This window comes from Schistocerca piceifrons, chromosome X, assembly GCF_021461385.2.
Source record: "Schistocerca piceifrons isolate TAMUIC-IGC-003096 chromosome X, iqSchPice1.1, whole genome shotgun sequence".
Lineage (NCBI taxonomy): Eukaryota > Metazoa > Arthropoda > Insecta > Orthoptera > Acrididae > Schistocerca > Schistocerca piceifrons.
Genome location: NC_060149.1, coordinates 627265202 through 627291715, shown reverse-complemented (window position 1 = coordinate 627291715; position 26514 = coordinate 627265202).

Sequence of the window (26514 nt, the reverse complement as noted above, 5' to 3'; positions counted from 1 at the left end):
CGGAGACACAATTCTGTGTACTCCATCATTGGTATTCGAACGCGCAGTGCTCGTGTGCCCGTTTCGCTCTAGTTTTGATATCCGACTCTCCACTTCTTTCATTCGTTTCGTGATGTTTGTAACCACAATATTACCATGAGTCTTTAAGACCGCTAGGGATTTTGAGTGTGCTTGTGTCGCACGTCGCAAGCGCCCTGCGAGTTGAGAAGTTACTTTTGCGATTTTCATTGCCCCTGTTGCTGCCGTTTTGGCTAGGCCTGCTACTTTTTGTGCTACCATTGACATTTGTTTTGCTTCTCCACATTCTTTCTTTATTGTTAGTAATTCCTCACGAATTTCCCCTATATGCGAAATTATTGCCTCAGTGTCCTTCTTACGCTGTTCGTCAGCTTCTTCCTTCTCCCTCTGACGTTGTTTCTCATCTTCTTCCTTCTCCTTCTTACGCTGTTCGTCAGCTTCTTCCTTCTCCTTCTTACGTTGTTTCTCTTCTTCTTCCTTCTCCCTCTTACGCTGTTCGTCAGCTTCTTCTTTCATTGATCGTAGGAAGCTCAGTGTTGGGTTTACGTCATCTTTTTGATCCTCTTCAAACGTGGGAGATGTAACTCTGGACACCTGGGCGCTAGAGCTCTGACGTGGCCGAGCTAGTCCCTGTCTGCTCTCATTCGTTTGATTATAAACTTTTGCTACCGTCTCGACCTGTGTGCCTGTCTCTGTTTCATCCTCTACTTCACTATCATAATCACGGCCGCAACGCTGCTCTGAGATCGCGTCCAAATCACCTTCCTCATCAATGACCCTGGCGTCCTGTGCTGCTAAACATGTGCCCATCTCATCTCCGAACCTATTCCCGTCAGTAAACTGCCCCTTATCCATTATGCTATCCTCTTTTGTTTTAGCTTCGCTCGATAATAGTCGTGCCTTACTTCTCGTTATCATTCATGAAAAACAAATTTATCTAAAATGCACAATAAAATTAATCTACTCCATATATTTTTACACATAGACATAAAATTTCAACAACGCCTCTCCAACGCTGTAATTATACGCACGATTTGTTGTGGTACAGAAACCGCACACAAACCCGACAAAGTGTGACGTGATACGGACACACCATCAAAGGAACACAAAAACAATGAACAAAAGAATATATACACTGAAAACAAAAACTGTAATCATGCGCCGCTTCTTAAAACTAAACGCGGAACTACCAGAAAAAAACTTGGGCATTAATCAATAAAAAAAATTAAGCAAAAAAAATTCTGAATGTCCCTACTACTAATAATACTTGCTTATCAGCGATTCACAGGAAAGATCCTGGCAGAGTCGCCATATTATGCGAGGTGCCAGGGCTAACAGTGTATTTAACACTAAATTCTAGAATCTACATATGTAAATGATGCTCTAAACCCCCCCCCCCCTATTCTAACTCCGACTTTTGCTGTTGCACAAGGATTAAAAAATATACGCGAACTGACTGTAATCAACCCTGCAAGTGGAGTAGAAAAGAGTTTGGCACCTGCAATAATTTAATTTGATAAATAAGTTAAATAAACGAAGGTTTCATTAACATAGTGAGGAATGATAGGTTTGCTCTACCGATTAACAGAATGAAAGTTCTGTCCAAAATAACAATATGATTTATTAAGACTAAACACAAAATACTAAACCAAAACACATGAAACATTTACAATACATCAAATTGGCTCAAATTGGATACTCATACAAACACTGTAAAGGTGAAGTTGTCCCTAAACTAGATTGTGAGGTTTAAGACGAAGTGGTATGTGGAGCCAATTCCTTGCTACTCAAATCATAAGAGAGACACACAACTAACCCAACATTAATTGCTGGTACTCAAGACAGAACAAAGTTAGAAAAGGACGAACAGGCGCGCTCTGCTGAGCTCTGATTATCACCTAGGAAAATCCCTATCTGCCGGTGCTGCGGACATACATTACCAAACCGTCTTCTTAACTGCCAGAACACGATCTGGCGTACCGTAGGCGATGGCTGGTTGCTTCGACGTCCTCGACCGAAAGGCGAGAGCCGATTCCCCACAAGAGCACCCGTACAGGCCGAACACAGAACATTCCCGCCCCCACGACAGTGGCCGTGGTTAAACGTTCCAATCAGCAACTCGAAAACCGGCGGAAAATTCCACCCCATTGCCGGAGCATTACCATTCCACCAATGGAGATTCTTGGCGCCAATTTCTGCGCTGATTTTGCTACGTCACGGAGCTATGCCCTGAGCAAGCCAATCTCAGTTACTATTTTGCAGAAAGCGCGGGAATTTTCCCGCCACAACTGCCTGGGTACACAAGTCATTCCCAAGCCTCGCTAGTAGCCCGCCAGAAAGTGTTTTCGCTAAGTTTCTGCGAAGTAACGGAACCTCTAGCCCAGCCGCTACTTCAGGTCCCGGCGGGCGTGTCTCTTGACAATGTCGGCGTCTGGAAAGCATTCACTCGACTGCCTCACACACGTCGGCTTAACCCTCTCGAGATCAGTGGAGCCCGCCTGTCAACGGACCACCTGGGTGACGAGAGACGCTGCGTGGGAAGTCCGCGTGTGAAGGAATAGCAACTTTCCACCGCATGCAATTAGAGAGGAGAATCGTAAGATAGAAATATGAGAGGGGGCTCATGCCACCTCTCAACCTAAGAACATCACACAACACCCAGTCATCACGAGGCAGAGAAAATCCCTGACCCCGCCGGGAATCAAACCCGGGAACCCGGCCTCGGAGTCCATATGTGTGGTGCTGGAAATGTGTTCATGCGGTCCCTATGCTCCAGCTGGCCGATTTCACAATTGCACTTTTCATTTTGAAATCAACATGTGTCTGCTCATGGTGCGTAATGTTGCCAACTGTCGCTGTGTGTTTGTCTTTCGTCTTTTGTTTGTGCTGTGTGAGTCGTTTGATATTTTTCATTTGTCTTGTGTGTGTGTGACTGTACGCGTGTATTTTTTATATGTGAATGTGTCGTTCCTTGCGGGAGCGTTTTATTCTCAAATTTTTTCCACGCTCTCACAAGGAACACGTTCACACACAACAAAATAGATACACAAAACAAATCAAAAATATCAAACCACACACACAACACAAACAAAAGACGAAAGATAAAAATACAACGACAATTGGCAACACTGCACACTGTTAACACCACATGTTGGTCACAAAATGAAAAGTGAGGGTGAAAAAACGCCGGAAATCGGTCAACTGGAGCATGGGGACAGAATTAACACATCTCCGAGACCTCACATATTGACTAATAACACTCTAAATCGTAAGTAACACCAAACGATGACTTATCCCCACGAACTTTGTGCTACAAAAGTTCTTTCTAATCTGAAGAACAAAAGAAAAACACGGCAAAATGTAACATAGTAGCATATTGCGACTAATACATAATAGATTTATTATATGTATTACAGGCCACTGAAGATGCTCCATAAATAAAAGAAGGGAAACGCGTATGGCAGAAAACAAACTGCCTTTCATTTCGTTACATAGACGGAACATACCTTCATGAATAGTTCTACTAGTGGTGACAGATTTCTGCAGCTCGATCGTCAGTAACGGCTCCTGAAGTGGATTTGGATACTCTGTTCTTGGGGATGGGGTCTGCTTCTCTGGTAACTGGTAAACAATGCAGCTCGTGGGCAGCGTGTGGTAGTAAGGAAATTTCAGGAGTTTCTTATAACCCTTTACCTTGATCAACAAACTTGACATTTTAATGTCCTTGGTTTTTGGATTTAAGAATCCTTCCAACTCCAATCGTGCCGTTCTTCTTTTCTGTATCATGTCAGAATGGGCCTGTTACTTTGTGTAGGTTCATGTAGTTGTATTTGCACCTTTGTGATAAATAGACACAGACTGGATCTTCCGCTAAGCTAGGAACTTCCGGAACAACTGGTAAGTGATCGGAAGACAAAGAACTTATTCTTACCTGCCAGTTGATTATTAGTGGCCTACGTGACGATCCTAAGTTGAGAACAGTCAGTACTATACAACACGACGTCGATGTTCCTGCAGACCTACAAATGAAGAAATTAAAGACATTCCAAATAGTTATATCGATTCTCCATATTCACAGCTTTACTTCCACCATTACCTTGTCTCCTACCTTCAAGACTTCACAGATGCTCTCCTGCGAACCTTTCGTACCTTGCAGATCCTGAGTTCGAGTCTCGTTCCGGCACACAGTGTTAATCTGCCAGGAAGTTTCATATCAGCGCACACTCCGCTGCAGAGTGAAAATTTCATTCCAGCTTTCATACTGAATGCGTGTGATGAAAGAGTTGAACTTATAAGACCGCTACGGTCGCAGGTTCGAATCCTGCCTCGGGCATGGATGTGTGTGATGTCCTTAGGTTAGGTTTAATTAGTTCTAAGTTCTAGGCGACTGATGACCTCAGAAGTTAAGTCGCATAGTGCTCAGAGCCATTTGATTTTTTTGAACTTATAAAGCATATTATGAACCCGTCTCAAGCCCACAGAATTGTAACTTCGAGCATCAACAGCATACGCAGTTCACTGCAATTAAATGGCTTGAAAGACTTCCTATATGTTTAATACATTGATATTATTCTACTACAAGAAGTAACCGACACTGTAATACAGGATGTATTTGGGTATATCGCTATGATTAATGCTGCAACTGGAAATGAACTTGAGACAGCGGTACTCTTGAAGGAGGGTATAATAGTCAATCACTTTGAAAAATTCACTAATAGCAGAGGTATCACCTGGATCGTTAATATATAAGCTCAATCTGGTGGCAGTAAACAACGGAACAGACCGGAGTTTTTTAAATATGAATTTGTCCTCCTCTCCGGAGTCCACTACGATAACATCGTTTTAGCGGGCGATCAAATCCCTAATATTAGACACTCTGCTGAACTAGAATTACGTAATTAAAGAGTTCAGTGTAACTGACATGTGGGAGAGCACAAAAATGTGACACGCCTGATTTTAATTAGATCACCTAGGATACACATATCTAATAACTTAAAAACTAATACCCTGTACACAGAAGTGAGAAGTGTGGCCCACCGGCTTTACTGACTATGCTGCATTTACACTGAAGCGCCAAAGAAACTGATGTAGGCATGCGTATTTAAATACAGAGTTATGTAAATAGGCAGAATACGGTGCTGCTGTCGACAACGACTATATGACACAACAAGTGTCTGGTGCAGTTGTTAGATCGGTTCCTGCTGCTATAGTGGCAGGTTATCAAGATTTAAGTGAGTTTGAACGTGGTGTTATAGTCGGCGCACGAGCAATGGGACACAGCATCTCCGAGGTTGCGATGAAGTGAGGATTTTCCCGGTACGACCATTTCACGAGTGAATATCAGAAATCCGGTGAAATATAAAATCTCCGACATCGCTGCTGCCAGACAAAAGATCCTACAAGAACGGGACCAACGGCGACTGAAGAGAATCGTTCAATGTGAAGGAAGTGGAACCCTTCTTCAAATTGTTGCAGATTTCAATACTGGGCCATCAACAAGTGTCAGCGTGCGAATCATTCAACGAAACATCATCGATATGGGCTTTCGGAGACGAAGGCCCACTCATGTACCCTTGATGACTGCACGGCACAAAGCTTTACGCTTCGTCTGGGCACGTCAACATCGACATTGGACTGTTGATGACTGGAAACATGTTGGCTGGTAGGACGAATCTTATTTCAGATTGTATCGAGTGGATGGACGTGTACGGGTATGGAGACACCCCCATGAATCCATGGACCCTGCATATCAGCAGGGGACTTTACAAGCTGTTGGAGGCTCTGTAATTCTGTGGGGCGTGTGCAGTTGGCGTGATATGGGACCACTGATACGTCTAGATACGACTCTGACCGGTGACACGTACGTAAGCATCCTGTCTGATCACCTCAATCCATTCATGTCCATCGTGCATTCCGACGGACTTGGGCAATTCCAGCAGGACAATGCGACACCCCACACCTCCACAAATGTTACAGAGTGGCTCCAGGGACACTCTTCTGAGTTTAAACATTATTGAGCACATCTGGGATGCATTGCAACGTGCTGTTCAGAAGAGATCTCTGCCGGCTCGTTCTCTTACGGATTTATGGAGAGCCCTGCAGCATTCATGGTGTCAGTTCCTTCGAGCACTACTTCAGACATTAGCCAAGTCCATGCCACGTCCTGTTGCGGCATTTCTGCATGATCACGGGGGCCCTACACGATACTGGGCACGTGTAGCAGTTTCTTTGGCTCTTCAGTGTAAATGCACAATTAATATTGGCAAACAGGACACCTCTCGCGCTAGAAGTTACTGGAAGCTAAACGTTGCACACTTGCAAAATGACAAACGACCAGAGTGTTTCCACAAAACTTGGCAGGAATGTGAAAGTTACTTCACGTCCTACATTTCTTCTCTGGCCTGGTGGCTAAAATGCGCGAAACCTCGATTGAAGAAAATAGTAATCCACTACCCTCGGTATCCTCGGAAAAAACGGTTCTGGTACAAGAAAACAGCCGAGATTTATTCCTACTGCCTGCAGGACCTGTACAAACTGGTCTCACCTGGAAGAAACTTCGATATTTCTGAAATACGCGAAAAGAAGAGGGGACTTAGAAAAATAAACACATAAATTAAAGGAATTGACGGGACTGTTCTCACAACATAGAATGACATCAAAATGGTAATCTATGGCCACCTTGCTGACCTAATGTCCGGCAGTTCTGTCAGTTGCGAAGCACAAGTAGACGCGTCACAAAATCTTCAAGGCAAACTTAGCACTGCTGCGTCTCTGAATCTTGTAGTAGAGATTGACAATGATGATTTGGTAACGACAATTGCTCAGAGACCCAACAACAAAGAGCCGGGCCTAACGGCCTCTTAGCAGAGCTCTACCAAGTTTTCCAGGCGCAAAAAGTGGTTCAAATGGCTCTGAGCACTATGGGACTTAACTACTGATGTCAGCAGTCCCCTAGAACTTAGAACTACTTAAACCTAACTAACCTAAGGACATCACACACATCCATGCTCGAGGCAGGATTCGAACCTGCGACCGTAGCGGTCACGCGGTACCAAACTGACGCGCTTAGAACCGCACGGCCACACCGGCCGGCTTCCAGGCGCAAATGAAATCTAAATTACTCCACGTATGTATGAATTAATGAGCTCTGACAGTGAAATCTCAAAGGAATTTCTAGAAGGAACTGTACTGCTAATTCCGAAATACCCACGCAGCGGGTCAATAAAATACCTAAGACCAATTACTCCCATGGATAGTGATTACAAAACTTGGGCGAGCATTCTTGCCGGAAGACTGAAAATGATGATGTATGAGATAACTGGCCCATATCAAACTGGTATGGATAAAGACTATGTGAAAATATAGTGATATAATACCGACGGCAGATGCGCTGTAACGAAGTTTGATTTCTAGAAGGCTTTCGATAGGGTGAGCCACCAGCACCTTCTCAAAACAATGACCGCAATGTGTTTTCCCCAATGTTTTCTCAGATATTGAAGAACAGCACATCTAAATAATGATTAATGGTCAGCGAACTAGGCAACTTGCGTTCACGAGTTCGGTGAGACAAGGTCGTCCTGCGCCGATGGCCTTGTTTGCCACTGCCATTGATCCCCTGCTAGCCAGTCTGCATAAACAGCTACGAGGGCTGTGCATACAAGACCAGACTATAATGATGTTGGTTTCGTGACCATCGGTGAAAGTGACGTGGAGATGACATTGCAGGTCATTAGCAAATGCGAACTTGCATCATGTGCGAAGCTAAGCAAACCTAAATCACGCACCATGAATACAGGGCGCGGAATATCTTTGCAAGACACGGAAGAACTAAATGTGGTCACCCATATGCAAATTCTAGGTATCGACAACAAATCTTATATAAAGCATACTATAGCTGCAAACTCTAGGAAAATCCCTGCAACCGTGCGAACCGGCGTCAAAATGTAGCGTGAGAATACTTGACGACATGCAACGTGTCGAAATCAGCTATGTGGTACATGTATTACACGTACCACCTGAAACAGCAGCAAGATTTCTCTCAGCTTTGGGTCATTTTATAACTCGTGTTAAAATTTTCAAAGTCAAGTTTGACACTTTGATCCTCTCAGCCGAAAACCGGGGACTAAATCTAAGTGACATTGGAAGAAATCTCAATTAGCACTAGAAAATATCGTGAAGTCAAATTAAAAAGAGAGCAGATTGACGCGCTATTGAGCAACTACTTCTGCTGTGACACAACAGCGAAGAGAAAGCCGACTCAACATGGCCGTGGTACACTGGAAGAAGTACTCATAGATTTAGCGAAACAAAGGAAGTGTTAAAAGTGATACTACTGCCTAATGGATATAATAAAAGTAAATACCTGCGCAAGCAGGAATTTACTGAAATGTTCAGAAAGCAAGAGGTACTCTATGTTGCTACTGTGCTATTTTTTCAAGAAAACAGTAGTGAAGAAACAGGCAGAAGAAATCAGGAAATGAAAAATTTTATAATTCTGATATAATACTGTCACTTTAAGTCAATGTAAACTTCAAGAAAAATAATGAGACGGATTAAATATGGCACCTAGGAAACGGAGGTGCGACTGAAGGCACATAAGCCTCTGAAATGGGAATGCTAAACCTTTGGGAAAAAGAGTTGCAATGCTGGATGGACAGATGGAGAGATTTGTATCGAGCGGTGATCGTTGCCCAAGGAAGAACTTAAATGGCTTTGATGGACTATCGAGTGACACACTGAAGATCATTATTTATAAAGAAGGTATTAAGATAACACGTCATTTATCTGCTATTTGCATTCACATCCAGTCCACAGTACCCCTGTTACACTTTCTCGAGAACAGGGAATCTTCGTGCTGAGCGTGTTGGTGGTAGGAGGGATGTAAGAACACCGAGTTTGAGGATCCCGTGACACAGGCGTGTAACTATGCACTTCAAACCAGTAAACGCGCTGTGGCCAGCACTTCAGCACAAGCCACGTAACCACTGGAGGATTCTGGAGGCGTAAAGCCTACTCGTACACTACTTTCGCTATGTACAGCAGAATTATGCCACCTTCGACATACACGTGTTCACCAAGGGGGGGGGGGGGGGGGGGGCGACTTGGATACTACTTCAAACTTCCCGTGTGCCAAACCGGGACTTGAACCTGGGACCTTTATCTTTCGTGGCTACGTGCTGTACTGACAGTTATCCAGACATGACTCACGAGTCACGACATACCCTCACAGTTTTTTTTTTTTCCGACCGTGCCTCATCTCATATTTTACAAACTTCACAGAAATTTTCCTCCGTGATTTGTGGGACTGGAGCTCCTGGTACAAAGAAGAACTCGCGGTAATGAAAGTGTGATGGTGGGTCGTCAGTCGTGTTTGGGCAGCTCAGTTGGCAGAACACTTTCGCATGAAAGGTAAGGGTACCAAGTTTGGTTTATGATCCGACACACTGTCTTAATCTGCCAGGAAATTTCAAATCAGTGCACACTCTATTGTAGAGTGAAAATTAGTTCTGGAAGCATGCTAGTTATTATAACAGTCGGCGAGTTGTAATGGTTGGTAAATATCTTTTAGGACCTCGAGTACTATTAGCACGCTTAACTGAATCAGCTTACTATCAGTTCTTGTATTCGTCACATAGAGATCTACGGAAGATGGTACCACCTGCTGTGTGCATCACAAGAGTCCTAGCATATTTCAGTGGTACATGGTATTACGTATCATGTGATATGAAGATAACATAAGGTAGATTCAAAGCACTGGAGAATTTATTCTATCGAGGTGGAGAAGTAGTTTGGAGACTTCCATAGAGGAAATGAGAGGCGTTGGTCGGCGGGCTGGGTGGGATCGCCGCTCACTTTCAAATCTGTAATGGTACCGTAGAGAAGCTGAGACTTGTTGGCACCAAGCAGGATCAGCCAGGCGTGGGAAACAGTGGATTACAATGACTAGAGTGCCTGTCTGTGAGGACGAGGCTACACACGAAAGTAGTGTTGTGACTAATTAAACTGATGAAAGACAAGAAAGGAAAGACATAGAGCAGTTCTGACATGTTGCACTCAGAAGATACCACAAGCACATTAGTTTAATCGCGAAACTCGTAAGAACTAACGAAGTAATGTTAGAAAGATGATTAACATGGGGGAATGAAGCCTCCTAATCGGTCAGGTTGTACAGCTTTCTTGGCGGAGGAGAAGAGCAGTTTCGAACGGCAGGAGCGCCCACTTGACTACCTGATCTGGAAGAAGAAGAAGAGCATGTTTTTCATAATGACGGTAAATGTGTTAGTTATAGGTTCTGAATTTTGGCAATCAAAGTTGAAGAATTTGAAAATTTGATCTGCGATTCCAATTATATTCTTATCACATTAATACTGGTAACAGTTAGCTAAATGGACTAACATTAAGTCACTTGGAGGGCGTTTCTGCACCATGCTTTACTATTAATTTCATTGTGGCTCACTGTATCCAAAAATTACTTCATAAGCATCGATAGCATAAACGTAACTTTCTTTATCAAGTGATGTTCTTATTCTAGGACGTATGACGTTTATGACCTTTCAAAGAACCTAAAATGAATGGTTGAATTATGACTGCAGCAGTTTTCACCATCGCACCTCATGTCCGATTACCTTCTAACAGCCGACTTTGGGGTCTACTGCATGGCTAACGATTCTGCTTCATTTAATGCCTCCTGATTTTTTTTTGACATATCAGCAGTGTCGTGTGCCACTCTTCATTATGTAATAAAATTGAGCTTAATACAATTGCGCTTAATAAATTTGTACAGTCATTGCTGTGTCACTATCAGGCGTATTAATCACTACCAAACCATACTCCTTGTACAACTACGAGTCAAACACGCACTTAATGATATCTAATTTGTGCAGAAATCCTCCTATTCATACTCAGGATTGTATGGATATCTCAAGCAAATAACTAAAAAATTTCGTATTAGACTGAGTATTGGACTACTAGAGCGCCTCGTTTCGAAATCTACAAGAGTGACTGGCGATCAGCACTGTACGTGGGTTTTTTCTCTACCCGTCATGTCACAATCACCAAGTCTGTAGATTTGGTGGCTGTTGTGGACGAAGAAATGCGAGGAGCTCTGCCTGTCATCGTTTTCTCTATCATCAGGGTAAAATGATCTCACCTGACATTCTTCAGCTCCCTCGACAATGCAGACACTGGACAACTTCTCGTACAGAAGGAATTCGACTGCCACATCCAATACTTAATTAATGTGGGAAATACAGGGAGACTACAGCCCAGTAGCAGAGAGCTACAATTAGCAATGCTTGCAGACAGTACTGATCGGAATATCAGAGATGACTGTAGGAATTTGGAATCACGGACAAAATTAATGAGCCATAAATAGACACGAGATGCGAGAATGCAAACAGGGGCAGCGCGACAAAGTTTACCACTCTAACATTGATGGAGCCTCAATGCTGATTTCTCATGGTGCAAATCGAGTATTTGCATCTTAATCACAGTCGGAGTTGCTAAAAGCATTCTACCACCAATGTTTGATAAAAGTTGAACGTAACAGTGCATGTTTTCTTCCAGCGTGATGGGAACCAACAAATGTGACACAAAATTGGTTGCAGCTACCGCACGAATATTAACGACGAAGTGACACCTACCAAGAATGGCAACAAACAGAGAATGAGAGGGCGCCTCTCAGTAGTTTTGTTACATCGGACACTGCACAACTGTGGGCTTCCTCCGATAGACAAGAGGTTCGTGTAGTCGACTGGGGGCGGAAATGCGCTGTCTTACTGCCGAGCAGCATTTTGGCCTCCCCAGCATGCAGGTTGATGGTCCTAGGATGGCGCCAGTTATCTGACTGCAGAATGGGTCAGTCTGCCTCCATATTGCTGTTGCCTTAGCATAAATTTGAAACTAACGACCACTGGAAAATGTGCAGATTTACGCCATCTTGAGTATTTTATGAATCAAATGACTGGTGATCATGTAAATCGGTCTGTCCCCACTGTGTTGGCTTGGAAAATTTACTTTTAATTCATAGATAAGCAGATTAAGATAAATCATCGTTTTAATTAATTGGTGTACAGCCTTGTGCCCCCTACTATTGAACTCTTAACTGCATAACAAATCTGCGTCTGTGAAACGAGCTCATAACTGTTGTTTTTCTCTCTCTCCTTTTATAACGGAAGTTGGCTGGACAGTTGCTGAGACTTCGCCAAATGCTCTAAATGTCTTCAGAAAGTCGATGTGTTACAACCTGCTCCTTCCAATGATTCCAAATGGAAGGTTAGCTGCCCTTGCAGCAAATAAAATTCCCTCCTATCTGTCAGATACAAACTGAAACAAAGTAACTAAAAATCTACACTGAACATATGCAAGCAAGAAACAAGTACTCAAAAATATTTTACAGAGATCAAAATGAAATTTACCTACAAGACTGGCTAAGTACAAAAGGCAGAAGAGAAAAAGAACTAGCCTAAATATTGCTTCTGTTCAATTTACGCATATATATAAAAGAAATCACAACATCAAACAATAATTAACTACCAGAATGTTGAATGAAAACATGCAAACGCACATGCATTATGTTGTACACATGCCAGATATCAGTTTGTGGGATGGAGATCCATTACTGTTGCACTTGATTGATTAGTACAGGGACGGCTAACGTCTGTTGTGGATGATGCTGAAGTTGTCGTCCGGTGATGTCTCTTATGTGTTCGATTGAACACGGATCTGTTGATCGAGCAGGCCAAGGCAACATACAGTCACTCTGTAGAGCACGTTACGTTACGTCAGCGGCATGTGGACGAGCGTTATCCCGTTGGAAAACGTCACCGGGAATGCTGTTCATGAATTGCATCACAACAGGTCGAATCACCAGACTGACGTAAAAATTTTTAGTTAGGTCTTCAACTAGCCTCCTTCTAAATAACACACGACTATCATTGGGCGGTGGTCTAGTGGTTCTAGGCGCGCAGTCCGGAACCGCCGGACTGCTACGGTCGCAGGTTCGAATCCTGCCTCGGGCATGGATGTGTGTGATGTCCTTAGGTTAGTTAGGTTTAAGTAGTTCTAAGTTCTGGGGGACTGATGACCACAGAAGTTAAGTCCCATAGTGCTCAGAGCCATTTTTGAACTATCATTGGCACAGAGATAGAACCAACTTTCGTCAGAAAACACTAAATATCTCCAACCTGCCCTCCAATGCGCTCTCGCTTGACACCAGTGAAGTCGATGGCGGCGGTTTCGGGTCAGTGAAGTGCAAGCTACAGGGCGTCTGGTCAGGAGCTGACCTTGACGTAACTGTTGTGTCACTGCGGTGCCAACTTTTGCTCAAATAGCTGCTGCAGATGCCGTACAATGTGCCAGAGCCATGCACCGAACACAATGGTCTTGCTACTCAGTCGTGCAGAAGTCGTCGTCCGGAGGCCGGTCTGCTTGCGACCGTACGTTCTCGGGACCACCACTGCCAGCAATCATGTACAGTGTCTATATTCCTGCTAAGTCTCCCTACAATATCGCAGAAGGAGCAAACAGTTTCTCGTATCTCTATTACACGACCTCGTTCAAACTCAGTAAGGTGTTGATAATGGCGTCTTTGTCGCCTTAAAAGCATTCTTGACCAACATCAAGTAAAGCAAACCAGATTTGCATCCTCAAAGTGGCGCTAATAGCGCAACTCTTATGCGATGGCGCGAAATTTGAAGAGACGTCATCTTTCTGATGCAGAAGCACGCCTACCAAACTTCGTTTATGTCGCACACCTCCTTCGTGGTGCTGCGACTTTTTTCCGTTAGTGTATGTACAAGATGATCTGTTTGAGACGTCAGGGAAGTGTAACATGTTATGTATATACCTTTGAGCAAGTTTTCTCTAATGCACGTGAAGATGATGGAAGTTAATAATGACGGACCGTGCTCTGGGAAGCGAGCCAACAGCGAGTAATTCACAGCACAGACACAAAATGTCAGAAAAACATTGTACAGAGGTGGCACAAATTATCGTGATTAGTGTTTCTCGATCGTTAAGTGAAAATAGTCGTTACGTGACGACAGCGAGCTTTGAAACGTCGGTACAGTGTTAAGTATGGCCGATCACATCGAGACGTTGTTAAATGGTTAAACACGTTTTTAGAAAATAGATTGCACATTCCTCACACAGACGGAAGGCGGGGTGGTAGAAACAAGGAGGAAGATATTCGAGAAGCCATGGCTCAGAGTCCATCGAAGTCACTCTGCCGTTTATCAGCAGAGCAGAATACATCATACACAACATGTCAGAGGATTGTTAGACGGCACTTTAACATTTATCGATACCGTATTCAGCACACGCAAGCAGCGACACAGCCGAATTTCGGAACCGACTGCAATTTGTTATGATGATATGCGAGCGGCAGAAAGCGGACGATAAATCATTGATGCGGTGGATGTTCACGGACGATGGCATATTCACATGAGTGGCCGTGTCAACACGCATTACTTCGTCATCTAGGAAACCGGAAATACATATGTCTCATAAGAATTCGAAAGAACCAGCCCGAAAGTGAATGTGTGGTGCGGACTGAGCAATGAAAAAGTCTTCGGTCCACTCTTTTTTGTGGAGGAGACTGTTCGTTCCGTCAGTTACCTTGAAGTGATGTAGTAGTATTGTGTCATCAATTACAGAAAGACGAAGCAATGGACGTCATTATCTGTCAACAGCACGGTGTTCTATCGCACTGGGCTCTCATAGTGCGGGAACAATTGAACCAGATATTCAACTATCGGTGGTCCGGCTGTGGCGGACCTATCCCATGGCCTCCTAATAGCCCCGAAATAACGCCTATAGATTATTTTGTGTGGGGCTACGTCAAGTCAACAGTGTATGCACAAAGACTATGGAGACAGATTACACAGGCCTTTCAGCAAATCACTGTAGAAAAACCGCGCACCACGTGGCACAACATGGATGCGAGGTGTGATACATGCTGTGGTGGACATGTGCTAATGTGCTGTGGTACAAACTTCAGACACAAACTCCAGACTCTCCTACACATGTATGGACCGTTAAAAAGCAATAAATTAGAATAGTTTCTGTAATAGATATCGTATCGTTTAACTCTTCTGACATCTCAGATGGACCACCCTGTATATATATTCCTTTTTGTACTCTTCCTTAGGATCTTAGCTGCCACTACTTATTTCTGAAGCCACACCGACTGCCAGTACCTTTTTTTCACGCATACTGCTGCTATCATGCAGAGGACAAACTCTTTCTAAGTGTTCCTCTTAGTCTGTGTCAGGAACGTGCGTTTGCGTGCGTTTGCAGTCCACAGATTAAATAAATCAATAAGAATAAGCCTACTAATTGGAGGGCTTCAGAATCATAGATCATTTCCTTGATCAGGTGTACCTTCGGCAGGTATTTGTGTTTGGGGTAGGGGGTGTTCGGTAGTGTGCCGGCTACACTCAGTCATGCACGGCAGTCACCTGATGGGTGTATTCACCGTCCGAGGAGCAGCCCTCTTACTGTTTCCACTTCCACTAGCTACCCAGACAATTCGGGGACACGTGCTCGTACTTTAGTACTCTCTCTCTCTAATTCACATTCTTCTCAGACATTTCAGCAGCTTGACATTGACAGAGGTTTCTCTTGCTCTTCACATTTTGTGCACCTAGTGGACCTGTCAGTGTCTGTACAACATTTTACAAACTTAGATATTAAACAAACACAACCCCAGTACTACATCTAGACCGTAAGGAAATTAGGCCTACAGCGCACAGGTAAGAAACACATTATGGTGCAGAGACAGCTGATCTTGCAACAACTTGTAATTTTACACAAATATCAGTACAAATACTAAGGAGAGGACTTAACTAACAATGGCTTAACGTTTCCAATGTTTTGTATCCTTTTCTAGATTCTAGTATCATGATCTACAAATACATATTAGTGGTCGCTTAGGAACTTCTCCACTTGGTAAGTGCGGACGTATAAAGGGTAGAACCTGGACATTTTCTTCTCGATCAGGTCTGACCGAAGGTGATTTCTGACCAGTACCATGTCTCCTTCCTTGATCGTAGGTTTCTTCGAGGTGTGCTCATGCCTTACTTTTCCTCAAAACTCCTGCCTCCTAATTTTCAACATGCTTGTTTGTTTTCCAAGTCAATAGTAGGGGAAGGAGGTAATCTCGACACTTATCTTGTTGGTTTGATTACAGGCCTGTTTAACATCTTCTCGGCTGGCGGCTGTGGAATAATCTTTAATGTAGTGGACTAGATAATTAATAATTTTTTCGAACTGTGGAATATAATGTATCTACTTAGAGTGTTATGTGTGGCATTGAATTCTAACAGCTTCCCTACTCCTATGACAGACTTTTCGATAGGCTCTGTTTAGTTTTCCGAAGTATCTTCGGTGAAAGATGTTACTGCCACTGTAAACCCAATCTCTGCTTGTTCATATGGCAGTGTGCGTGGCCGACATTGGTTTCACTTTCGCTTTCTTCATCGTGTATTTACACTTTGTACTGACATGAGGTTCGTCTCGTTTGGGCTATTCGGCTGATAATTACTATTGTGCTTGTGCCCCTACTGATTATTCGCCCTCCAGGCCTTTTTTCTCTGACTCTTTAAGGATTGTGACTGGTTAGTAGAACGACCTTGACCTCCGTTATAGAAATTTCGGCGATTTCGCTTCTCTTGGAAGTCGACCAAGGTGGCGCGGATGTCTAAAGTCTGTTGCATGCAGTTAGTGGGGACGGTTGACAGCTGCATCCGTGCCCATTCGGGCATCCTCTAATATATATCATAGGAATCATTTCTTCTGGCTCTACTGGTGGGTTCAGATGGCAAACAGCCGATACCTCACACAAGAAAATCTCTCAGAGAGTTCTGCCACTCGCACTGTATGCCAGGCTTGACGTTAAGCAGCGTATGACTTTGTTGATGAAGCGCGCCCCACTACTGAACGAGAAAGTAATTGTATAAAGTCAGAACAGTGTTACCCTGTAATCTACCACAGCGACGTGCTTGGAAGTTAGGTGCTGACCAAAGGCACTCAGCAGCTGCAGGGGGCTAATGTGGACTATGTCGAAACAGTCACTGAAATTCTGCACAAAAAAGTCAGAACAGCGTTACTCTGTAATCTACAACCAGAGACGAGCTACGGAAGTCAGGTGCAGACCCAAAGCACTCAGCAGTTGCCGGGGACTAATGTGGACTATGTCGAAACAGCCACTGAAATTCTGCACAAAATCAAGCTGGTGTATCTTTGATGACATACCACTAACCTGTTTACAGTCTGGAGGGATAAACAATGTAGTTAAGTGGTAGAAAGGTAGCCAGGAATTAGGTGGAAGCAAGACATGTTCTTGCTCACTGAATGCTGGGTACATGTGCCTTCTGGCGCCAACATAGCCTGCTCTGTCGAAGTGAAAGATTCTATTTAATTCACTCTCCTTCCTTCAGGGACCGCAAGTTCAAAGTTGCCGCTGTCGGCACAGCAGCCTCCATAAGAGGTGAGTGTGGGGCTGCTACTACAGACGAGCAGCCGTGGCCTAGGGAGAGGCCACAAGAAGCACCTTCCTGGGCAAAGAAGCCTGCCTGCGGTTCTAGCAACAATGGTATGACTGCAACAGTTTTATTCAATCGGCAGCCGGCATCGACATTTGAAACCTTACAAATTATCTAGCTGGTTAGTTTTTTTCACTAAGTGCTGCACAAAAATCTTATCATCTACATCTGCTTTGAACTCTTAATCGTCCTTCAGTCGAGTAAAATTTGGCGTTAATGGTGCACAACAACACATTGTGGCCAGAAATTACCATGTTCACTTCTCCCACTCTAGGATGGTCATCGAACTGTCTAGCATGAGTTACTATTTACTCATCTACTGTATCCAATTTAGAGGTAATTTTAATGAAGACGTCGCCATTATCTGAAAGAACCCTCTCAGAAATCACAACTTCCATTTTAAAAGCTAGAGTCTGAACTCAAACAAGCAGGAGACTCCACTGCGGTTTATGACATCCAACTCTGCAGACAGGTCCCTTTTCAGAGGTGCAATAGAACTCGCAATCTGAGTTGGCTGTGCTTCAAATTTCTAGCCCTGTGGCTCTAAATTTTTTGATAAACTGATGTTTTGTTCTTCGAAAGTTTTTGATACGTTAGTCCACTGTGCATGTAATAGTGTCATCAACTGCCCAACCATAGCTTTCATTTGCTAACAAAAACTGCTAAATGTCTCCTAAGAATCTCTGCCACAACATGTTCTTCAAGAGAGCAATGATTGTGTGTGACTTATCCATTCTTCAGAGATTGTCGATAAGTGCCTGAAACAATTCATGTCGCTCTTTACCGACAGTTTATGGACGTAAAACATGTGTCACACAAGAAGAGGAGAAACAAGGCAAGCGTCTCTTCCGCAGAAGTACACACACACACACACACACACACACACACACACACACACACACACACACACACAGAGAGAGAGAGAGAGAGAGAGAGAGAGAGAGAGAGAGAGGGACAAAACTACACTGAAAGAAAAAAATTGCAACATCAAGAAGAAGTTGTGCGATATAAATGAAAGTTGGTAGGCGCGATTCTACAAAAAAATGTTCAAATGCGTGTGAAATCTTATTGGACTTAATTGCTAAGGTAATCAGTCCCTATGCATACACACTACTTAACCTAAATTATCCTAAGGACAAACACACACACACACACACACACACACACACACACATGCCCGAGGGAGGACTCGAACCTCCGCCGGGAGCAGCCGCACAGTCCATGACTGTGTGTGTATTGTGTATTAAACCGGGGACCTAGAAACGACGAAGAGGGTCCGTCCCGCCGTATCCCTCAGTGGTTCACAACCCCACAACAGACAGCACTATCAGCTCCTGAGAGAGTTTTGAAGTGGCCTCACTGTGGGTCTCCATTTGGCCGGCTGATCGAGTTGTGCAGTGTACAGATTTGAGGGGCTTTCAGATGTGACAGCGACTCGATGTTGGGCACCATAACAAAGAGAGGGCAAGCATGTCAGTCGTGAAGGTTGCTGTCGATTGCGTCGGAGCACCAAAAGACACACTAAGGACCAGGCACATCATAACCCTTCACATCTGAAACTGCCATCCGAGACAAGTAATGGTCTTCCTTCAACATTCTACGTCATTCTATACCACTGGTCACAGTCTAGGAACAGCCGAACTATGGAATTTTCTATCCCATGAGTAGGATGCCGTTGATATGGCACTGCAAACGTCTGCGTTTGAATTGGTACCGTGACTGGGAAGCATGGAGTGTTGACGAATGGCGTTGCACGGTATTCAGCGATGAATCACGATTTTACACAGCCCTGGATGACCATCGTCGGGAAATATGGTGGGATCTGGGAAGAGATCCGATTCTTTCAATGCTTTGGGGAGGCACATCGGTCGTGCTCCTGGCGTCATGGTGTCGGATACGTCGAGTAGGGCTTGATGTCACTGCTGGTAGTGACTGATGGAACTCTGAAGGCTCATCGGTACATTACGGACATTCTGGATCCTCGTCTTTTATCTCTCATACGACAGTCCCGTGTGCCATTTTTCATCAGCACAATGCTCGTCTGCACATAGCACATATCTCTATGAACCGTCTGCGTGATATTGAGGCACTCCAGTGGAGAGCGAGATTCTCAGATCTGTCCCAGATAAATCACGTGTAGGACCAGCTCAGACGTCAACTCCGAGACATTGATAGCATAACACCAAGGACCATTTAGTACATTTGTTGCTCAGGTGAGGATACAACGGCTTAATGACACGCTTCCAAACGGAATCAGTACGCGTATCTAGGCAAGAAGGGGAGCAACTTCATCATGAAAGGTGGGCTCATCATACCAAGTTCTTTGTAAATTTGACTCGATTTTGTAATCCCTTCAGTAACATCACATACCCTTCCAACCCGTCAAGTTTCATTTCGTTTCCGCCTCCCCTTCCGGATGCTTCACTTATTTTGTTAAGCATTGTATATTTAATACAAGAGGGACTTAAAGTTTTGTTGGGAAAAAACTGAGAATATGTGCTGGAGTTGATGATGTGGTGATTTTGTAACACTAAAGAAATAACGCTATTTCTGGGGCTCACGGTTTTTGGGTTGGGAGAATCTGGAGCATGGTTGGCTCGTGTGGTGAGGTTGTATGAGAGGCTCCTTGGATAAAATGTATTGAAATTCACACGTCCATCGCCGAAGTGGCTTCAAGGATAAAAGGTCATATCAGGCAGGGAGCGTCACGAATTTTAACCAGCTGTGGAGGGTGGGACGACAGTTTTGGATTAGTTAATATGTATCCAGTATGCATACTGAATGGTCGCTGAGGTTGACAGATTTCCAAAGCAATGAGTAATTAATTCTTGTAATTATTATCTGTTTTAATTACTTGTGGCTTCGTTCAAAAAAAATGTGTGTGAAATCTTATGGGACTTAACTGCTAAGGTCATCAGTCCCTAAGCTTACACACTACTTAACCTAAATTTTCCTAAGGACAAACACACACACCCATGCCCGAGGGAGGACTCGAACCTCCGCCGGGACCAGCCGCACAGTCCATGACTGCAGCGCCGCAGACCGCTCGGCTAATCCCGCGCGGCTGTAGCTTCGTGATGAGAATTGTAATAACTACAAGATACAAGCTGAGCAGTGTATTTACGGATCAAGGAGCATTCTTGTGACAATTAGGAAACTACTGAATTAAGTTTAATGCCGTTTGTAAGCAACATTAACAAAATTTGTGCCTTTCACTTTCGAATAAATTGTGACCAGTTGCATAAAAAACTATACTTTTCGAAACAGCATTGTACTGGCCAATCAGCTGAGCACATGTGAAATGTTTTCAGTAATATAACGACTACAAATGATAGTACTCCAAGCCACGTTGCCAGATTGCACTAGTATAATATTACATTCTGCACCTTAACAAGTACAATTTTTGGTACTGATTGATCGTTCTACACTTTCGCAAATAGAGAATATTATTTGGCTGTTATTTTTGTGTTTGGGTCTTGTCGCAACGTCGTAGTGACAGTCTCCAGCGTGTAATCCGGTCACTCACAAAGCTATTCTAAATTCATAATGGATGTAGATGTCATTCCATGCAAACTTGGACAACACGCACGGAGAGCGAAAGCGCGACACCAAATCAAGATTTTTTTTCTAACTATATCTTTATATAGAAAACTATGAAATCAGCCAATTTACAAATTTAATAGTAACATGTCGTAACAAGGACATGCTAACGAACATGCAGAGCACAGGGAAGAAACAGGAAGTTACGCCTTGCACTGCAACATAATAACGAAGGACACTCTCATTTCAGTAGTGAGGCTTAGGAATGAATCAACGAGATTCTGACCGTTCCAGCCAGGTACGCCGTTTGGTGAGATAGTTGTGTGCGCTTGCCTCTACAACAAGTGCTCCTATATCTTCACTGAGTTGACTTCACTCCTGCTGGTCGTCTGGTAGATGTTGTTTCTGCAATGGCTACCGCCCAATGTTTTTCTTCATAACATTCCACTGCTTTCACCGAATTTACTTTCCTTCTTTCTTATTTCTCCCACAGAACGCCAAATGAATTTCGTTAACAATTAACATCAGTTTCTAGATCTGTTTTGCAAATTGGCACATTCCGTTTCTTTCCATGGCGAACCACTTACATTATGGAAATTTATTTTTGGCCTGCCTTTTGTCCGCAGGCACGTTTAGCTTGTCTTATTTACATGGATGAATGAGGAATGTACTGTACTGAGATACTGAACGAGGGCATGGCCATTTCAAGTGCACACCGAAATAATGATGAAAGGCCTCCCTACTTCCCTCAGAGTCGCCTGTCTAATATTCTTACATGAAATGTAAACGACTGTGAATAGGGTTTCTCTAACGTAATACCACTAACAGTTTTTTTTAATGGAGCATTAATTAAATTAGTCACAAAGTCATATTTCTGATGGTCAGAAGGCAGATGGACAGTTGTTATTCATCGCTGCCGGGAATTACAGTCCTCACGCGACGCTGAGCTTGCTCTGTGTTCACTTCTTCTGTTATAGACTTCGAAGCATATCGCACGAAATACGCCACTACGCTGTGTGTGTGAAATCTTATGGGACTTCACTGCTAAGGTCATCAGTCCTTAAGCTTACACACTACTTAACCTAAACCTAAGGACAAACACACACAACCATGCCCGAGGGAGGCCTCGAACCTCCGCCGGGACCAGCCGCACAGCCCACGACTGCAGCGCCATAGACCGCTCGGCTAATCCTGCGCTGCACTACGCTGTACGAATCACTTTTTTTTTACAGGAGTCAGGTCAAATGCACAGGCACTGATTAATGTTATCTTATTGAGAACAATCTGAAAAAAGCTATAAATATAAGGTAAAAACTACTTTTCTTGTGTTATTCATTTGTAGTCTTTACACATATGAATACACTCAACGGTTATAAATATCTTTTATGTTTAGTATCCCACGTAAAAAACATGTAACCGCCTGTAAATAATCAATTGGTTGCCGCTGGAGAGCGAAAAATAAGGTATGAGGTAACATTGAGTTACTAGTTACCTGCAGGCAGGTATCCTCATTATGCTACTGTTAGAGAATATTGTATGTCTTCGGTGACAAAATAAAAATTATATGAGAATACAAATTTATAATCTATTAGACTTGATCAACTCTTAAACAGCACAAAGTCAGAAATCTGACAGATCAAAATTTCTTTTTCCAAATAATGATTTCAAAATTTTTATTTAATGTTTATTCAGTTATTTCTCTTTCCAGGCGCCGCACTAGTCTACTGATTATTCTCAAAACGCTAAGGGAGAAGATAAAGCCACATCAATGTTCCAAAAGCCACTGCACAGTGCATGGCTGATGGTACTTCATACCAACATTAGGACTTTCTTTGCTGTTCCATTTCACTGCCGAACCAGGGAAAATGACTTTCTATACGTCTTGGTGCAAATCCTAATATCTATTGTTTGATTTTCATGTATCCTACACATAATATGCAACGGATGCAACCGAACTGTTGTAGAAACCTTGTCAAACCACCCTTTGCAAGGATGGTTCAGAAATCAAATGGTTCTAATCACTATGGGATTTAACATCTGAGGTCACCAGTCCTCTAGAACCTAGAACTACTTAAACCTAACCAACCTAAGGACATCACACACATCCATGCCCAAGGCAGGATTCGAACCTGCGACCGTAGCAACAGCGCGGCTCCGGACTGAAGCGCCTAGAACCGCTCGGCCACAGCGGATGGTCTTGAACTTTGTAACTAGTCATATTAAAGGAAATGAAGCACTCGAGGCCAAAAATAAATCCAGAATATTCGTTAAATAATAAATTTGTGTATTTGCAAATCAGTTTTATGTTTGAAACGACGACGAACGAATAGCTTACGTTGATACAGAGAAACTTTTCCCCTGATTTTGAGAGACGATACCTAGTTGCATTTAGTCGTGACTAATGATCGGCGATTTCCGTTAATACAATTGGTCTGTATGACCTTGAATGCCTTCACACGCAAGATGAAGTTGGCTGTTACAATACACCAATGTCTGGCAGCTTAACATCTCGGAGTGGCCTGTCCAGAACTTTTACACAAGACACAATAAGGTTGGTCATAAAATGGAGAGGCACTTTAGGCTGTCGACTGTTTCCTTTTGGAGCAGAGGTTTTAAACAACACCCAAGGCATTCAGAGACCGCTCGCTTTTATACAACCCTGGGAAAGTCATCACTTGCTTCCGCGATAGGCAGTGGCGGGTCGTGGGTATTGCTTCAGAGTGTTCACAAATTTTTAGATTCAGATAAATTTGAGAATGTGAAATTAATAGCATCTGCTGTATATCATTTACGCTTACCAACAAATTTATACAACTACAGCCACTACCAATAACAATAACAACATTAATAATAATAATAATATGATGTATAACTTAACTGACAAAAGAAAGAATTGTTTTGTGGAATTTTTTTGCTTTGTACATAATTAAGTACAGTTCAGGGCAATAACGAAATAATGTGTAAGCTTTCACAACTCTTGATTTCGCATTTTTGCGTAAGTTGGAGTTTTCGTGCTTTTCCATTTCTTCGGACAAATGTACAAGATCCCTAAGAGATGTATTAGTTCACGAATTTACTTCCGGGCTGAAAATCAGATATTCTTATGCTGATTCAAGCAACTAATGTGATAACTGTACAATTCCTTGTTAAATGTTCGCCTGTAGTCACGCTTATTTAATTTCATCGCTCTCTCAATCAAAGGATCTTTTCTCGGAGGACTTGTTCCTTTGCGGCTGACTTTTCCTGGCAATTTACTTTTCTGTTCCCAGAATGAGATTTTCACTCTACAGCGGAGTGTGCGCTGATATGAAACTATCTGGCACATTAAAGCAGTGTGGCAGACCGAGACTCTGGACCTTTGCCTTCCGTAGACAAGTGCTCTACCGACTGAGCTTTTCTGTCAGCATTTAAAATACACTCCTGGAAATGGAAAAAAGAACACATTGACACCGGTGTGTCAGACCCACCATACTTGCTCCGGACACTGCGAGAGGGCTGTACAAGCAATGATCATACGCTCGGCACAGCGGACACACCAGGAACCGCGGTGTTGGCTGTCGAATGGCGCTAGCTGCGCAGCATTTGTGCACCGCCGCCGTCAGTGTCAGCCAGTTTGCCGTGGCATACGGAGCTCCATCGCAGTCTTTAACACTGGTAGCATGCCGCGACAGCGTGGACGTGAACCGTATGTGCAGTTGACGGACTTTGAGCGAGGGCGTATAGTGGGCATGCGGGAGGCCGGGTGGACGTACCGCCGAATTGCTCAACACGTGGGGCGTGAGGTCTCCACAGTACATCGATGTTGTCGCCAGTGGTCGGCGGAAGGTGCACGTGCCCGTCGACCTGGGACCGGACCGCAGCGACGCACGGATGCACGCCAAGACCGTAGGATCCTACGCAGTGCCGTAGGGGACCGCACCGCCACTTCCCAGCAAATTAGGGACACTGTTGCTCCTGGGGTATCGGCGAGGACCATTCGCAACCGTCTCCATGAAGCTGGGCTACGGTCCCGCACACCGTTAGGCCGTCTTCCGCTCACGCCCCAACATCGTGCAGCCCGCCTCCAGTGGTGTCGCGACAGGCGTGAATGGAGGGACGAATGGAGGCGTGTCGTCTTCAGCGATGAGAGTCGCTTCTGCCTTGGTGCCAATGATGGTCGTATGCGTGTTTGGCGCCGTGCAGGTGAGCGCCACAATCAGGACTGCATACGACCGAGGCACACAGGGCCAACACCCGGCATCATGGTGTGGGGAGCGATCTCCTACACTGGCCGTACACCACTGGTGATCGTCGAGGGGACACTGAATAGTGCACGGCACATCCAAACCGTCATCGAACCCATCGTTCTACCATTCCTAGACCGGCAAGGGAACTTGCTGTTCCAACAGGACAATGCACGTCCGCATGTATCCCGTGCCACCCAACGTGCTCTAGAAGGTGAAAGTCAACTACCCTGGCCAGCAAGATCTCCGGATCTGTCCGCCATTGAGCATGTTTGGGACTGGATGAAGCGTCGTCTTACGCGGTCTGCACGTCCAGCACGAACGCTGGTCCAACAGAGGCGCCAGGTGGAAATGGCATGGCAAGCCGTTCCACAGGACTACATCCAGCATCTCTACGATCGTCTCCATGGGAGAATAGCAGCCTGCATTGCTGCGAAAGGTGGATATACACTGTACTAGTGCCGACATTGTGCATGCTCGGTTGCCTGTGTCTATGTGCCTGTGGTTCTGTCAGTGTGATCATGTGATGTATCTGACCCCAGGAATGTGTCAATAAAGTTTCCCCTTCCTGGGACAATGAATTCACGGTGTTCTTATTTCGATTTCCAGGAGTGTAGATTCAACATAGTTAGTGTTTACACAGCACACGAAAGCCGAATCCCGCACAGTTAACAACCTGAAAACACAAAGTGCCGTTTGTGGAAATGTCTACTAACATGTTCACTTGACTAGAATGCAAATGAGGTGCTGAAATCCATAAGGGCCTAGAGCACACCGCCGCCGATCTAACATTTAAATGAATATCAGATAAACCAGTGATACAGCTTTACATGAATTATCATATATGCAGTGTGGGCCTACAGCACACATAAACCTGACTAACCATAAGACCAAAAAATTTCAGAAGCATGAATAAATGCTACAATCTCACAATTGATGGTGATTTTGTTTAGGACCTTATGATTCTCAGCGCCTCAAATGGATTACTGTATGATAAAATTAATAACTTAATATACTATAACTCATTCAGAAAGTCACAACTGTACTGTCAGTACAACTTTGACATATACTGACTTCCGATCTAATTTTACTACAGTGTGTAGTGAGTGAATTAGCACATCTGAGGAGTGTGCTGTTATCTAGCAGAGTATTAGCCGTGCTGGTATGCTACGTTTGGGCACTCTCGATGT